General features: G+C 42.2%; 1 protein-coding gene across 5 annotated transcripts in view; it reads left to right on the forward strand.

Moving 5' to 3' along the window:
* The first annotated feature begins 14,043 nt into the window (after nucleotides 1–14,043).
* KBTBD12 (kelch repeat and BTB domain containing 12) overlaps nucleotides 14,044–18,675 on the forward strand; it is a 70,995-nt gene continuing 66,363 nt past the window's right edge. For 3 of the 5 annotated variants that reach the window (XM_053287880.1, XM_053287884.1, XM_053287885.1), the window contains exon 1: nucleotides 14,370–14,496. The gene's annotated coding sequence lies outside the window, so the exon portion shown is untranslated. Of the gene's footprint in view, nucleotides 14,093–14,368; nucleotides 14,497–18,675 lie in introns of those variants that run through there. The other 2 variants (XM_053287882.1, XM_053287881.1) reach the window with 2 other exon arrangements.

Below are 18,675 nucleotides of genomic sequence, written 5' to 3' on the forward strand. Positions count from 1 at the left end.
GATTTACAGGGAGAGAGGAGGACAAGCACAACCTCACTTGCTGGTTGTGTTGGTGGTTGTGCTGCTGGCAGCTGCTTCTGGGCTGCCAGCAACCACATTGTTCATAAAGCTGGAGGGGGCAGGAGGCAGCCAGGCAGCACTGAGCATTCCCAATGTGCCACACTGCTTGCATCGTGCATTGTGGAAGACCTAGCAGCCCAACTTCCTTCCCCGCTGCTCCTGATTGGCACCCGGCTCACTACTGATACGCTTGTGTGGGCGCGCAGGTGGCAGGGCCCTGATCAAGCTCTGGTCGTCTGAGGGAAGGCAGGTAGCCTTGTGTGGTTGTGTGACTGTGAACAACCTCAATGTGTAAATAGCTCTGCCTGTGTACAGAGCTGTATCTTTGTTTCCTGTATACTTATTGTCGGAGTGTTGAACATAACATGTTAATAGGCTATGTGGACAGATTGTACATGTATTGAATATAATTTGTGAATAGGGCTAGAGAAAAAGATTCTTATTCATCTCCTTTTAAAACCTTAAAACTGGAGAAAGAGTGGCCACCTACAGGACTAATAAATGTTCTAGGAGTCCTAGCAACTGTGAAGAGGCAGGGCTTGGAAAAGCCAATACAGAAAGCCCATTCAGAGAGAAGGTTCCCATCTTCCATGTTAATTCAGATGAATAACTATGGGAAGAATGACTAACTCACCTCTCCAGGGTTAATCTGGCCAGTATTTGGACATTCTTCTGAAGTTCTTTAAAGGCGAATGGGGAACCATTAACCATTTGCTGCATACACAATGCACAGGGCACAGCACATAGTTTTGCCAGCTAGGTAACAGGTAAACAATGAGGCTCTTCACACGATTAGTGTGAAGAGCCATAAGGAGGTTTGCAGGGAGAGTGGGCTTAGCCCGTTCTCCCCGCAGACGATCACAAGGCAGCCCTGGGTGGCCAGATCGGCCACCCACACAACTGCTGGCTCCGCCACAGAGCCGGTGGGGGCTACGGGGACCGGGGCTGCACAGCTTCCGCTGCAGCACACAATCACCCAAAAGTGGGCTAGGCTCCCTTAGCCCGCTTTTGGGAGATTGTGAGAATCGCCTCACCATATATAACAAGTAGGATTGATAAACTGTGTAGGTTTTGAGCTATCCCAGAATGAACTTGGATACTTTGAAATGTCTGTAGCCTTGTCAAGCAAGCTTGGATCGTCACACTACCCAGGAAGATGCCGTTTGGAATTAAAAGCTCCAGGCTCAAAGCATAACATGCTATTCATTTGTCCACAAAGAAGCAGATTACCCTTGAAATATAAAATTCATATGAATAAACATACATTCTCTCCCAAAGTATTCATAGCCTTGCTTTTCAATAGTGCCTATTTATGCTATTTCTGATTTTTATTACTAGTGATGACTACATAGCCTACTTTATGAGCCGCAGATAATATGAAAGGCGGGAGGAAGGAATGGTAATTCTGGGCTGGATGGCATGTTGCCTATTTCAGCAGCCAAACTGGACACAATCACTGAGGAAGGGTTATTATTGTACAGCCTGGCTCTCTCTTACTGCTTTCCCAACTGACAAAAGTACCATCCATCATGCTTTGCATTCCAATTTTTCTCTGTGTGTTCTTTTCCAGCTCATCATAACATAATTATGTTTCTTCTATTTCTCCAAGCCAGGGACTGATATTTTCTTCTGTTAAGACAACAGCTGCACAATATAAACTTGACAAAACCTCAACACAGGTAAAAACACAGCTGAAATGTATCTAGGGCTACTCGCCCATGTTTGAAAGTTTATAAATATTGAGAATTGTTATCACCAATTTCTGAAGAAGTGTTGCAGGCATGCTGGGAATTTAATCAGTTAAAAAGCAGCTCTCAAAGACCATCACTGAGGGTAATGATGTCCTCCTCATTTTCTCCAGAGCTGACCTGTTTCTGTGAAAACTATAGCAGCAGGGAGTCAGAAGCCCGCAGCAGGACCAATGAACTGTACAAAACAAGAGTGGTAGCATCCACACACCCAAGGAAGGCCAGAGAAGGACTGTATCCCCAAGGAAGTAAAAGCCACCAGGCAGAAGGAAAGTCAGCAGGATACCTTGCCTGCGCTGCGTACTCACATCCAGGATGTTCTTGCTGGTTAACCTCAGTGATTTAATTGAGATTGCCCAGAAATTCTGAGATCTCATGACACAATCACTGGGCACAGAGGTTTCCCATCCTTTTAGCAGCTTTTGGCATGCACATCGAGGCACAATCCATGCACAAACATCAACTTCTGACTGCAGATAGTTCCTTGCTGGATTGCAGCCATGGACTACATCTTCTATAAAAATCAACAACTGGATTATTTTCAAAGCACATCAGTATCAAAGAATTTTGTTTGATAGATTTCCCTCAACAGGCGCTATTTATTTTACTAGATTCCCGCCCCCCCCCCCGGACCATGAATCAATCCCTCTCTCTTTCGTTAGTTTTCAAAATTCTTTTTTTAATCTGTAGGCTGTGTTTTCTTGGTCACTGCTGCACACAGTTTTGCTGAGCAGATTTATGAAGAAATAATTCCATTTTTAAATACTTGGGCGCCTGGTTGACAAACAAAAACTCTTTGTTGTTTTTAAATAGTTATATCAAAATATGGAATACAGTAAAAACTGACTTGCAAAGATGGACTAGAATGAACTTATCTTTAATGGGAAGAATTTCAGTTGTGAAGATGAATGTTTTACCTAAAATGCTGTTTCTTTTTCAGACTATTCCTATAATTAATACCTTAACTTGCTTCAAGCAATGGCAAAAGGACATAACCAAATTTGTTTGGCAAGGGAAAAGCCCAAGAATTAAATTTAAAAATTTAACAGATGCTAAAGAAAGAGGTGGTCTTACCCTGCCAGACTTAAGGTTGTATTTTGATGCTGTTTGTTTGACATGGTTAAAAGAATGGATAACATTAAGAAATCCCAGAATACTTGATTTGGAAGGATTCGATAGAAGGTTTGGATGGCATTCATATCTGTGGTATGATAAAAGTAAAGTACATAAAGATTTCCTTAATCACTATGTAAGAAGGAGCCTAATGAGAGTGTGGGTAAAATATAAAAAATGGATGGAATCTAAAACTCCATTATGGCTATCCCCGATTGAAGCTTTAGCACGTAAAAAGATAAATACGCAACCTGAATGGGGTACTTATAGGGATTTGTTATGTTTCCAAGAAAAGGGCTGTAAATTAAAAAACCTAATCGAAGTACAAAATTTGGTTAGTAACTGGTTTCAGTACCATCAGTTAAATGAAATCTATAAGAAGGATCTTTAAAAGTTGGATTTGAGGATCAAATGTCGAGATTTGAGAAGGAGCTGTGTGAAAATGATGAAAAATTAGTTTCTAAGATGTATAAGCTGTTGCTTTTGGAGGAGACAAGATGAAGTGGTTTAAATGACTATGATAAAATGGGCTCAAGATGTGGGTCATAATATAGATATGACAGCTTGGGAAAAATTATGGAAAATGGATTTAAAGTTCTCTGCACTTTAAAAGAAAATTATTATAAGATGATGTACAGGTGGTATTTGACACCCAAAAAATTAGCTTTAATGTATAAAAATGTTCCAAACAAATGTTGGAAATGTGGACATTGTGAAGGAACTTTTTTTCATATGTGTTGGTCTTGCGGGTAGGCAAAGGCCTTTGGGGATATGATATATAATGAGTTGAAGAAAATTTTTAAAATGACATTTCCTAAGAGGCCAGAATCCTTCCTGCTGGGAATAACGCAAGGAGAGTTTTCCAGAAGAAACTTAACATTTTTTATGTATGCAACCACGGTGGCCAGAATAGTATATGCGCAGAAATGGAAGGACAATGAAATGCCCTCAAAAGAAGATTGGTTGATAAAAATTTTGGAATATGCTGAGATGGCAAAACTTACAGTACTGATAAGGGATGAAAACTTGGAATCTTTTAAAGAAGATTGGAAACCATTCTTACTATACTTAAAGAACTATTTTTCTAATATTGATTTTTCAGCAGGGTTTGAAATTTAGTAATAATAGCAGGTTGGGTAGAGTAAAATCGAGTTTGCAATGTGTAGGATATATATTTTGAATTACTATAGCAATGGTTGACTTGTATAGTTAAAGAATCATGCAGATTGGTGAGTGGGAAGTCTATATTTACTTAATTAGATGTAACGGGATTGTTAAGATATTGTAAAAACCAATAAAAATTTTAAAAAGCGAAAAAAATAATTTCATTTATTTATTTATTTATTTATTTGACATATTTGTATACTGCCCAAAACACAAGTCTCTGGACAGTTTACAACAATACAGTAAAAACAACAAATAAAATGGTTAAAACATTACAACAATATAAAATTTAACACAACTTTAAAACTTTTAAAAACCATCAAACTATTAAAACAATATATAATTAATTATCTAATTAAAAGCCTGGGTTTTATTAAAGATTCCATCAGAGAATTTTGGGAACACCAGTCCTTGAAGCTGTCTTTTCTATGTGTGCAATTGCGTTCTTCCTTCCCCCTGCACTGCAATGTACATCTTCCATTATTATTATTTTAAAATTGTGTAAGTATGTGTGAAATAATGCAGCACTGTAAATTTCGCTTAAGTTCTTTTGAGAGCAAGTGACAATGTGACATTTGTCTCCTACTTTGACCTTATTTCTATCCTGCCCACACAGAGAGAATATAATACTATGGAGTCATAAAGGAGCACATGCAACTGGGATATGTTTTAATCTAACAAGTATTCACACAAAAACATGTATGTGTGTACAGACATGTGAATGCAAGTACAACATAATGTTTGAATAGGGCTAGTAATGAAAGCAGTACTGGGATAAAAGAAATGGGTCACAAGCTCTGCAGCATTGTGCCCATATGAAACTGCCTTTCACCGAGTCAGACCATTGGTAATGGTTACCTAGTCTAGTACAATCTGCTCTATCAACTGCTCTCCAAGATCTCAGGCAGAGGACTTTCCCATCCTTTCTCCCAAAGATCCTTTAACTGGAGATGCCAGAGACTGTACTTGGGGCCTTCTGTATGCAAGGCATGTGCTTTACTGCTGAGCTCCGCCCCTTGGTATCTTAAGGTTACCAAGGGGAGGAGCCAATGCTCAGTGGTGGGAATGAGGACCAAAAAGTAGAGAGTTATACATACCGCTTTGAACTAACAAGCCAATTATTTGTCTGCAGGCTTCTAGGATGGGGATAGAACACAGTGTAGTGGTTTTTAGTTAAACCATTCCTTGATCCAGGCCAGCTTCTGAATGGTGCTTTAGTTACTTTTATTCCAGTCCAAGAGTAGAGGCAGGGCTAACAAACAGCCAGCATCAAGAGCACTGAAAGCAAACTGCACTTGCCTTTCTGTAAATAATATCTACTTCAGTGAACTGTTAGTATTTCTGATTCTGCTCCACTGCCTTGTCCTTGCATACCAGAACTCTTTCTTCTGGATTCTACACACAGAAGATCAATCAAATGTACATTCTCACCAATGACAAAGTAGTTTATAATCCCAGTTCACTAAGAGTTCAGCATACCTCTGACCCGAGAGTCTCTGGCAGAGAAGCTTGAAATGGACACAGGCCTAATCTTTGGTTCTTGGATCCTTGGTTTTGATATAGAGGATATGTTATGGAGCATAGCAATTGGTCCGCCAGGCCCAATCTAATTTGTGCTGGTCTTATTTATTTTATTTTCTCCTCCTCCTCGCATATCTAATAGTAAGCACTGAATCTTCAACAGTTTGGTCACAATTCAAGTTAGATACAAGCCCACTCATTTCAGTGGGTTTAAGTGTATCTAACTTCTTCTTCTTGTTGCTGTTGGCTGAATATATCAGAGGATCTTAGTATTACTACCATGAAATCAGACAGAATTTTGTGTATGTCCAAATAAATTTTGGATGGGGGTGGAAAGATTACAAATGGCCATTTTCACATTGACTGCTGGTTACTATATTAGGCACACTCAGTAAGCACACATTCACTACTAACATCCAATTCAATAAAGACTGTTAAGGTCCTAGTATCTCAGCTGGCCTGAATTTAGCTACAGTGTTTGGACAACAGAATATTTCTGCATTTTATTAGTTAATAGAATGGTTAAATACATGTACACTCCCTAAGAGCAAGCCACCTAATGGCATGGCGGGGAAATGACTTGATTATCAAGCCAGAGGTTGCTGGTTCAAATCCCTGCTGGTATGTTTCCCATAGTCTGGGGAAAAAACCAATATCGGGCAGCAGCGATATAGGAAGATGCTGAAAGGCATCATGTCATACTGCATGGGAGGAGGCAATGGTAATCCCTATTCTACCAAAGACAGCCATAGGGCTCTGTGGTTGCCAGGAGTCGAAACCGACTCAACGGCACACTTTACCTTTACCTTTATGCTCCCTAAGAGATCAAAAACAAAAACCCAGCAAAAACCCCTCCTTATAAATAAAGTAACTTTGCAGATAAAACAATCTTGTTAAATGCTAGGACAACAATTGTTCTGTTTAATAGAGAAATAATGCTGTACAGTAGCATAAGCTTCATTTAAATCATGGCTACAGAGTTTGTGAACCAACAGTTCAAACACAGCACACCTGCCATGTCTGGCTCCCCACTTGGGACACCTTTTATGCTTGCCCAGGACTGCAAAAACAGACAGGTTGTCAAGCTCTTGGCAGGCCTCTCTGCATGGGCTGTGGACTATGTTCGCATTGTATAGCCCTGGTTTAAATATAGCTAGATACAAAGGAGAAAAGGGGAAATGAAGTGGATTCAAAAGTACTAGAAAAACCACAAAAGTATCCAAATGAGAAAAGTAACTAAAAGATAATAAAAACAGTAGAATGTGTTATCAAGTCAAAAAGGGTACACAAGAACAAAGTACACAATGAAGCTACTCACACAACCACGCAAAAGCGGGCTAATGCAACCCAGCCTGCATTTGAAAGGTCATGAGAACCACGGGGCTTGCAGGCGAGCCCGGTGCTTCTCTGGCGGCTAGCCCACCTAAAAAACCCTCCCCTTAACCCAGGTTAGCAGAGTGAGTGCTCTACTAACCAGGGTTTTCGGGTCAGCTGTGGTGCATCTCCACACCACGGTGACTCGTGAGCAGACCCCCTCCAGGAGACTAAAACGGGGATCTCCCCAGGATGCCCCACGGACTCTTGCAGGGCATCTTGGGACTTCTAGGGGCCAAGTGGCCCCTGATACCCGCCACCCCTACCGGCTCCGTCACGCAGCTGGTAGTCATTTGGATGGCCGATCCGACTGCCCAGGGCAAACATTCTGCTTGTGGGCAGGGAGAGTGGGCTAAGCCTCTCTGGAAGATTCCAGATGGTGTCACTTGGAGACTGTTGTTCTGAAAAATGAGAGCTAAAGTGTGAGGTTCCACAAGGCTCCATACGGTCTCCAATGCTTTTTAACATCTACATGAAACTGCTGGGAAAGATCGTCAGGAAGTTTGGTCTGGGGATGCTATCAATATGCTGATGACACCCAGATCGATTTCTCCATACCAACTTCATCAGGAAATGGCATGACCCCCCCTAAGTGCCTGCCTGGAGGCAATATTTGCCTGGATGAGAGATAACAAGCTGAAGTTGAATCCTAACAAGACAGAGGTACTGTCTGTAGGGGGTCAGGATCCGAGAGATGGTTTAGATCTGCCTGATTTGGATGGGGTTACACTCCCCCTAAAAGATCAGGTTCATAGTCTGGGTGTGCTCCTGGATCCCAAACTCTCCCTGGTTTCTCAGGTTGAGGCAGTGGCCAGGAGTGCTTTTTATCAGCTTCAGCTGATACACCAGATACGTCCATTTCTGGAGACAAATGACCTTAACATGGTGGTACATATGTTGGTAACCTCCAGGCTTGATTACTGCAATGCACTCTAGGTGGGGCTGCCTTTGTACGTAGTTCAGAAACTACAATTGATACCGAATGCGGCAGCCAGACTAGTTTCTGGGTTTACCCAAAGGGACATTATAACACCGATTCTAAAAGAACTGCACTGGCTGCTGATATGTTTCTGAACAAAATGCAAAGTGCTGGTTATTACCTATAAGGCCCTTAATGGCTTAGATCCAGGGTATTTAAGAGAGTGCCTTCTTCTTTGTGAATCCTGTCGCCTATTAAGATCATCTGGAGAGGTCTGGTTACGGTTGCTGCCAACTCGTTTGGTGGCAGCTTGGGACCGGGCCTTCTCTGTGGCTGCCCCAGGGCTTTGGAATGAGCTTCCTGCTGAAATAAAAGCATTTCCTTCTCTGTTTGCTTTTAGGAGGACCTTAAAGACATACCTGTTTTCCTAGGCTTTTAATTGAAATTGAAATTTTATATTTTTATGTGTGTTTATATCTATTGTGATTTTTATCTGTTTTTATGAATTTTAAATGTTTTGTTTTATATTATGTTTTAATCTATACACCACCTAGAGATTTCTATACTAGGTGATATAGAAATGAAACAAACAAACAAACAAACAAACAAACAAACAAACAAAGTGGGTTACCAACATTAGCACGATTGTGGGAACCCATGCCAAAGTGGGAATCTCAGGCCATAAACCATAATGGCATGGGTTCACACAGTCTCTTCAATTAAACCTAGATTCAAATGACTATGTGAATAAGTCTAGGATGTTTCAGCAGTGATGCCTTGTAAACTTCTACTACAGATAGTGACAACAAAAGTATATGCATCTTATTCCATCCTGATAATAGTGTCATGGAACAATGGACTGAACTGGCACTACTAGCCAAAAGGGGCTTAGGGTAGTGGCGGCTGGAGGTTCCTGGGACTGGGGCCACTAGGCAGGACAGGTGATGGGTGGAGCCACTGGTAGTGAGAGGTATAGCCAATTGTGGGCAGCTGTAGAAGTGGAGCCAGGACTGGGCAGGTGCCTTAACAATGACTGGCAAAGTGTAGATTTGCAGCTAAGTGGGATCAAAATGCAAACATGCACACAAATCTCAATTGTACATCAGCAGAGATACAGAGAAATATGAAAAACATCAGTTGCTTTATAGTGCTTAACAGGACTACAGTAGTGTGTAGATTTGTATCAGGATAAAACACAAGTACACATACACAGGAAAGGAATGGTACAAGCCACAAGTAAAGCACAGACTAGCTACAAAAGGCTGCTTCTGTGGAGAGTAAATGCACCCTGAAGTCACCAGGGCAGCTCTGTCTGCCTGAGTATTTCATCAAGTTGTTCTAGTAAGAACTAATCAGGCAACTTTCCTTTCACTATCTACACAACTGGACTAAATTTCATTAAAATTGAGGTCCACAAGTTAGATCTCTTGCGCCTCAAATATTCATGCATCTGCCATCTTGGATTGGGGTCGATGACATCATCACAAACTACGCCATTGAGGTGTCCCTACAACTGTACCTGATTTGGTTCATATTGGTCCAGGCGTTGTGAAGTTGATAGTGGGGGACACACGGACACACACAGAGAAAGCCGGGTCACTGGGTGACTCTGTGACAGACACTTATCTCTCAGCATAATCTTCCTCATAGGGTTGTTGGGAGGATAAATGTAACCATGTGCACCACTCTGGGCTTCTTGGAGGAAGCACAGGCTATACATGTAAAAGTAAATAAGTCTATATAAGCCACAGGTAAAGCAGAGATCAGCTACAAAAGTGGAGAACAAATGCATTCTGAAGTTACAAGGGCAGCTCTGCTTGCCTATTTCAAAAATACAATAATACAAAATAGAATAATCACAGGTTTTTCAATAATGCTTGCTGCAGCTATGAACCATCTCCTGTAACTTAGAGGACACCATGGAAAGCAAAGATGCATGGCGATACCCTCTCCCTATTCCATGCCTACTGAACAGCTGGGTGCCACTCTTTGCCTGCCTATGGTGTTCAGCCTGGGTGTCCATCCTAGCAAGCAATTTTTTAAAATAGAGATCACTTCCTTAATAATTGCCCAATGAACCATACCCCGCCAGTGGACATATTAATGTTACAGATATTGGCCACAATCCAGATAAAAACCTGGTTAGCTCTCTGCATAGCTAATGGATTTTAAAAATTATTTTCCTTCCAACAGAATCAATTCCTTCTGTACATAACACCCCCATGGAAAGCCACTTCTGCAATTATTTGAAAAGCAGTTTGGACTCAGAAATCCATGCACATACCCTAAAATAACTTTCCGACTTCTTATGCCAGTTTCTAATCTGATTAGTACAGTCTTAAAGTTTGCTGTTCTTTCCAATATTTTATGGCATGTCATTTTGGGAATGGGCCATAATGCTTTGCATACAGATCAGAGAGCAAGGAAGAGAAAGCAGAGGTTGCATTCCTCCCCTCCAAACAAACACAAACAAAGAAGCCCACAAAAGATCAGACTTATAACAGCCAGCCAGCCTACTTGCTCTCTAACCAAAATGGTGATTGGATTCTTCTGAGTAGTTAAAAGAAAAAGACTTCCCCATCCTCTGGGCACTCTGATTGGCTACCTGAGGAGTAAATCAGCCCAGACCCTCTGACAGGGTGGTCCTAGGACCACCCACTTTGCAAAACAAAAGTGAGCATGCATAATAATATCTTATTAATATTAATATTTTAAAAGATCTGGGGCTTTCCATTTGTTCTTTGAGGTTGGTGCTACTGTTGTCCACCTCACAACTCTTAAAGCAGCAGCAGGCTGCGAGCAAGAGTAGAAGGGAACAACAGAGGGAGAGGCAGTAGACACACAAAATGGAGGCAGAGAAAACATGGCAGAATGAGAAATTTAAGGTGAGCACTGCCCAGTTTGTCCATAGATAAGATCTGCCTCTGGCTTTGAGCCTTTACTTTCTGAAAAGCAGTTCCCCTTGTTGCATGGTAGGTGATTTTTTTAAACTGAAAGAAGTTTCAGAAACAGTTTGTGGAACAGCATGGTGATGGCTGGTTGCCCAGTGAAAAGGGTTTAAAATCTCACTGAGTGTGAGGTAACCCAAGTTCAAGCCTAAAAGTCTTATTTTATTCCCATTTCCCCGACACTGTCATTGTGGTCTATAGCAAAATATATGTATCAGATTTGGGTATTTTGATTAAACTACAGCACCACTTCTAACGTAGTACCGTAATACGGCTATTCCACTTGCAGTGTGGAAAGACTAATCTACAAATATTTTTCACATTCCTTTTTGTTACATAATATTGCCATTTTGTCTAATTCTCTCTCTATTCAGGCACAAAAAAACATGCACCTATCATTAGCTAAAATAGATTAATTCCAACCCAGAATTTTTGAGCTTTCTCTACTAGCTTTCTAGGGAATTTAACAAAGCCAAAATGAAGAACAAATTTTGATAAACAGATTTCAGTTTCAATGTTCTGAAAACCTATACAGGTCAATCAACTGAATACAAAAGAATGAAAGGAAGGATCCTCAAGATCTTAAATATTATGAGAACTACCTAAGTATCCTTTTGAAGAAAAACTGAGTGGGACTAACTTTAGACTCTTTACCCCCTCCTGGCTTTTTTGCTTCAAAATGAAGGTCTCTGCTATTGTTGCTGTTTTCATGGCATTATTAAACTGAGCCAGATGGTGTAAATGAACTCTACTCACTGCATTTGGCTTATTAATTTCATTGGAATTACTCCTGACTTGCACCTGTGAGAATCAAGGGATAAAATTAGGTTTTGTGTCTGCACAGCTAATTCCTCAGAGCTGATCTTTAACGTTTTGAATCTCCAGTTATGAATAGATTTTTAATCTTCTTTTATTAATAGATCTTGAAACTAACATTTTCTTTCAAAGACTTACACGGTCATTATAAAGTTACATAAGCAAGGCAACTGAGGTGGAGAGCGTACAGTCTGTGGATCTTTTACTGTTTTCAGGCTCCACACAGGCATCAGTAACTAAGCAAGTTTGTTGAACAGGGTGCTATAATGCAGTTTCCTGGCAGGGCTCTTCATGCAGGTCTGCAGCAGGGTTTCTCCAAAGGAAAGGTGGGGCAGGGGGAGACAGAAGAACAAGATATGTGTCAGCTCTTAAAACAGATCAGACAATGAGGTTGTTCATATGACCAGGCAAGTGGGGCAGGGCAGTGGGCGGGTTGTGGTGGGGAAGGCTGGTCAAACTCCCCTTCTCCCCAGACAATGGCTGCAAAGTTGCTGGGAGCATAGACCACACTCCCAGATGATCTGTGCTGCACGCCTGCACTGTACAATGTGTCCCAACCTCCGGAGATCCCACAATGCACCACGCAACAGGCATGATGCATTGGGGGATTCCTTTGGGAGACGGGCGCTCTAAGCACCCACCGCTGTGTCCACTGGGGCTTAGTCCACTGGGGATAAGAACTGGGCTACAAAGCAAGGCTAGGTGGTGCCTGCCAGGATTGGGCCCGGCCCGATCCTGGCGGTTCTCACACACAGCCTAACCCAGGCCGGGCTTCCCTAGGCTGGGTTAGGGTGTTCATGAGAATAGCCTCAGCATTTGTTTAGGTATTCCAGAGGGGCAGATGTGTTGCAGAAGTCTTATGTATTTTAAAGATTAGTCTTTAAATTGCCACAACACTATTTAGATATGTGACTCAGTTGCCACCTCCCCCATCCTTTCCAGATGAACAGTTTACAATGCAATCAATATACGCAGTGTTTCCTGAGGTCATAACACTGGATCCAGGCCCTTGGCTCTCAATCCAGCCAGACTAAAATGCTGACTGTGAGTTTACTAATAATACTTCTGTACAGTGCTTTCCAGTGTTCAAAGCGTTTCATATATTATCTCGTCCTTACCCTTACAACCTGCAAGGCTCAGACCCCATATTGCAGCTTTGGAGATGAGGCTGAAAAGTTATGGCTTCTCTAAAGCTGCTTGATGAGTTTATGACAGAGGCAAGATTCACACTACAGAAGTTCTGATTTGTAGTTCAGACCCTTAGCAAATATGCAACGCCAGCTCTCTAGCAGCAAAATTTGTAGTAAAATCCTTCCCCAGTAAGACTATCACAACAGCATGGGTGATTTGCACCTGTTACTACAGCTCAGTCCCTAGTCCTAGTTCTAACTGAAGCCCTCTTCAGCCCTCTTCAGATGTTATATCAGTGGTGCTCATGGTTACATCTCAGAAAGCAGGGAGGAAATCCTGCCCCAGAGCTGTCACTCAACCCCTCCAGCCTGCCATTCACGATTATGGCTCCCTTTATTTGAAGGGGGAAGCGCCATAGAAGTGTCAGCCATCATGGTTATGGCACTTCCCCCTTCAGACAAACAGAGCCATAACCATGAGCAGCCAGCTGGAGGGGGTGAGTGACAGCTCCAGGGCGGGACTTCCTCCCTGCTTTCCAAACTGTAATCCTGAGCATCGCTGAGCTCTATCACATCTGAAGAAGGCTTGAAATAGTAGTCCTATTCAGACATTGAATTGTAACTTTGCTACTTGGCAAAGAGGCACCTTTTAATGTGGTGATTCTCTTTATTTAGCAGGAGGAGAGTAACTGGCCCTATCCCCCTCCCCCAGCACAGTACCTCCAGTGACTGTTGCTGGTGTCTGTCTTGTGTTTCTTTTCAGACTGTGAATCCTTTGGGGACAGGGAGCCATCTTATTTGTTTGTTATTTCTCTGTGTAAACTTCCCTGAGCGATTTTTGGAAGAGCGATATAGAAATCAAATCAAATCAAATCAAATCAAATCAATAAATAAAATATGTGTACAGGCATCTGTACACATGTACAGTCATTCACCCCCAAATATGTGCATGTGTTCATTTTAAAAGTGAATCATTTTAAAAGTGATACAGACCCCTTCAAATGCAGAGTACATATAGGAAGTGTACTACCATATGTGTGTTGCAGGCTGGTTCAGACAATACTTTGTCCCCTAGCAGATGTGATAAATAATAGTGTTTACAACACATGTAGAGAAGTTATTTGGATGAACAGCCCTCCAGCATACAATTATGCAAGTCATGTAGCACATCAGGAGGGGGACGTGCTGGGGGCCAGCAGCAGACAAAATATAATCCTAGCCAGCCTGGTGTGTGAATAACTGTGTGTGCAGATCTATGTGTTCACTGAACACAGACTGTATGTGCATTGCACATAACATGTGAGTATGGGGGCTAATATCTTTAAATGGGAAAATGTTTGCAAATCCATGCAGTCTGTGATATGGTTTGGCAATAAGGAGTCATGTCCCACACCAATGAGTCCCCAACATTTATTATTATAGCGACATGCCAACTCCTACAGGAATCCGTGAGTGCCTCACAGAGTCCCAATGTGCCCCTCTGTGTGATATTAATACAGGTCTCTCACAGAGCAGCCAAGCCAATTTTTATTGAGCCAAGCCTATTTATATCTCCTGGCTTTTCCTCCATCCACATGAGACATCAGAAGGTATTGCTTTTCTTTCTGTCCTTTAGCCCCTCTTTGTGCCTCTTTTCTCCTCCCATATGGTTTCCCCAAGTACTAAACGTTCGGAAGTATCAAGGACAACAGGGGGGAAAAAAGGTAAATATGCTTCTGCTTTTGGAATGGATAAGAAAGGAGGGGACTTAAGTGAGGCTTAGGATAGTGGTTGGCTTTGGGGCTGAGTTTTAAGTGACAGCGAGATGGTTATACACTTGGCTAGAAGCCATAACATGGCCTCTAGAGCTGTAGAGAGAGGAGTATCCTGTTATTCTACAGGGACAAAAATGTCTGCATATAGAGGTCTTTGAATCTAACATGGCAGGCAAAGATGGCTAGAAGATTCTTAGGAATATTCAGTCTAGACTCTCATACTTAAGATGCATATTAAATTACCCAAAATAGTCTTTTACATTTATATGCCTGCACTGGAGGACAAAATTAGTACCAGTGTGTCTGTATGAGGCTGAGGAAGTGTTACAATAGGGAGACCCTGCACCAGATATAAAAAGCTGGGTTCCTGGTGCCACACACTTTAACAAGGGGGACGCGGACAATCCAAGAAACTGAAGTGAATACCTATTGCTGCTTTGACGGGGAAGTTTCTGGGAAACCATGAGGCTATTCACATAGCCCAGCCTGGTTTTGCACACATGCATGAACTGCTGGGATCGGGCCCGATCTTGACAGCACCGTAGCAGCAAACCCGCTTGAGGAGCCTCCCTCCAAAACAAGGCTAAGAAAGTGAGCACTTGCCTACCCTTGTTTTTTAATTGTTTGGCAGCTGTGGCAGCTGCGGTTAGCAGACTCGGGGAGAGGAGGGGGGATCCCCATAATTCACCGTGCTCTCGCACAGTACATTATGGGAGCTCTGGGGAGGGGGGGTGAGGTGTCCCAACACCCTGACCCTCGGAGCAACCAGCAGCAGCCGGTGATCATCTGAATCGGCGATCTGTCCACCCAGAGGCAAGGACCTGCTTGTCTGCGGGGGAGGTAAGCCTTTCAAGGCTTCTCCCACTTGCCCCATCACTTGCTCCACTCACCCCTTCAACTTAATTTAATGATGGAACTTAATTTAAGTACTTTCTTCCTGCAAACTGTGAGATTACACTTGATGTGCAAGATATGCATATTTATACTTATGCATACTTAACCCCTGCTAACTAGGCAAAAAGGCACCTTTTTAACGTGGTTACTTCATTTAGCAGGGGTAGAGTAACGGTCCCTATCCACCACCAACACAGTGACTGTTGCTGGTGTCTATCTTGTATGTTTCTTTTTAGCTTGTGAGCCCTTTGGAGACAGGGATCCATCTTATTTATGTATTTGTTATTTCTCTTTGTAAACCACTTTGGAAATGTTTGTTGAAAAGCAGTATATAAATATTTGTTGCCAGGTGCGGAGCGAGGCTGGCGGCGGCCTGTGTTTGGCCACCACCATGGCCCCCTAGCCCTGCCCCCCATGTCTGACATCACATGCAGAGGACCACCCTCGCATCTGACATCAGACGCGAGGCGTGGTCTCCCTCCCAAATGGGGCCGCGGGGCCCTGTTTTGAAGGGAGATTGGCCCATGCTGCGTTGGGCAGTGCGGGCTGGAGTGACTCTCCCTGCCTTTAAAGGCAGGGAGATCTGTTCCGACCATGCTACCAATGCAGTGCAGGCTGATCTCCCTCCCAAACGGGGCCACATGGCCCCGTTTGGGAGGGAGATCAGTCCTGCTGCGTTGGCAGCGAGGCCAGGCGTGACTCTCCCTGCCTTTAAAGGCAGGGAGAGTCGCTCCAGCCTGTGTTGCCAATGCAGTGTGGGCTGATTTCATTGACAAACAGGGCTGTGCGGCCCCGTTTAGGAGTGAAATAACACCCCCACGGGGTGTGTGTCGGGGCCACGAGGTGCAGTCCATGATTGGTGCCGGTCCAGGTTCTTTGAACCCGTTCGCCCAGTGGTGGCTCCGCTCCTGGTTGTTGTTGCTATATTGCTGAAATGCAGTTATCACCTGTGAGTAGAGTCTGATAGAATGTCTAAAGTTACATATACATGTCTAATACTACCCATGGAAAGAAAACCACATCTGATGCAGTGGTAAGATTTCTCCGACCAAGGATAATGAGAGGAAGTGGCTGCAGAATTGCTCCTTTTCAGGAACCACTGCCAAAATTTGTGTAGCACTTGTGTTAATTAATTGGGTATTGGTGGAGCTTCTTTTCTATACAAGTTCAGACAGCACATGGAACCATGGTTTATTTCATCCAGCTGTGGTTAATTTATATGTCTGAATCTGTGCCACTCACTCAATAAACAGTGGTTTATTTCAGACAGTAAAACTACAACCTGAGGTTTTAAGCTGGTTTGTTTGTCCTAACCATGGTCTTGATGCATGTCAGAACCCACAATCATGATTTACTCGTGGTAGTTTCAGTAACTCCACTCTTGCAAGAGCAGGGCTCTTGCACAGAGAGAGCGGCAAGCTTAGAGGCAAACTTCTCCTTAAAGAGAAGGAGCAAGCCCTGAAAAAAATACTGTATGGTAAGGAGGGGGGAATCAAAATTTGGTAATTGTCTATGGCACCAATCCAGGTTTATTAGATAAACCTTAATTAAAATATTGCATGTGTCCGATTATCTGAATCCACTCATAGTTTGTGAGCCCTAGATAAAAGAAACATTAAAAACATCATAGATTTTGTGAAATGAATCTGCTTTTTGACATTTATACTCATATCATGATAAATATTTTTTACCTGCAAATGGTGAAAATGAGGATGGCATTTCAATATTTACTGGAGACACTAAACTGACTTTGATACTTATTGGCAAATGCATGTATTTTTTGCCTATTCCATCTTAAGTTTACTGGTAAATGCTAATATTCGCCACATGTTTGACTGTTAAACAAACATATATAATGGTCATAAGAAAATGACAGTGTATTGGATCCAATGTTGCTATTATTTTTATTTGTTTGTTTGTTTGTTTGTTTAGTCTAGGGAAGTAGGTAAATTAAAACAGTAATTAATGGAAACAAAAGCTGCTCAAAAACAATCACTCTTTGAAAACTGGGAACAACAGTATGAAAAAGTGAAAATCTTTAATATGCTTTTTAATTATATGTGAGATTATCCTTACACTGGTGTTTGCTACCACAGTAAATATTACTGTAAATCAGTGCACTTTACTACTGATTTCAAAATTATAGGCAGATCTATATAAAGTCAGGAGCTGATCAAATGCCCTTTGACACTTGAAGCCTTCATGAATAACGAAGAAGGAAATTTAGGTTGAATCTTCATTTAGACTTTAGTCCACTGAATGGTTTACACTTGAGCTTTATCATCAGGACAGTGTGAGAAAAGTTCATTCTTCTCTAAGATTAGATCAATAAAACTCTGTATCAGCTCCTCTGATCTGGTTCCTGCCAATAAACTCACTTCAGTGTGTCAGATCACTCAAAATCTTTGAAGGTTAATCAAATCCTGAAGACTCCAATGGCCAAAAACATACCCAATGTTTCACAGTAGATGAAAAGTCTCTTCCATGGTGCTGTTTTCTTTATAAAGAACCAAAAAGCTTCCTTCAGATCTGAATCAGTGTTCCCTCTAAGGCATGTGTAAGTGCGCCCGCTCACAAGTATTTGGATGTCTGCTCAGTTAATTTTAGATCCCGCTCAGGTTGGGGAAAGCCCCATTCTGAATGCACATGCACACACACTGCCTTGATACTGCCACCCAGAACAAAACTTATTCTGCACACAGATGAACAAAATTAGAGAGAACACTGATCGGAATGATGTTTAATCATAGGTGTGCACCCCAGTCAGGCAAAGAAAAACAGTCCTAACTAATTCATGTTATCTAAAGTATAGTTTGGCGCCTCTGACTGGCGACCTGCTAGAATAATGTTCTGAATCTTACTCTTCTATTGTTTTGTGTCATGGGCTGAGGCTTTGCATGTTGCTGCCCCTGGTGGCAGCCTGGTACACTACAGCAGGCTTTTGAACCTTCAGGTTCTGACTAAGCCCCACCTTATGTAATCAGCAACAACAAATATTTATATACCATTTTTCAACAAAAAATTCTAATGCATTTTACATAGAGAAACAATAAATAAGATGGATCCCTGTCCCCAAAGGGCTCACAATCTAAAAAGAAACATGAGATAGACACCAGCAACAGTCACTGGAGGTACTGTGCTGGGGGTGGATAGGGCCAGTTACTCTCCCCCTGCTAAATAAAGAGTATCACCACATTAAAAAGGTGCCTTTTTGTCCAGTAAGCTGGCCCATTT

Source organism: Hemicordylus capensis, chromosome 2 (assembly GCF_027244095.1).
Source record: "Hemicordylus capensis ecotype Gifberg chromosome 2, rHemCap1.1.pri, whole genome shotgun sequence".
NCBI lineage: Eukaryota > Metazoa > Chordata > Lepidosauria > Squamata > Cordylidae > Hemicordylus > Hemicordylus capensis.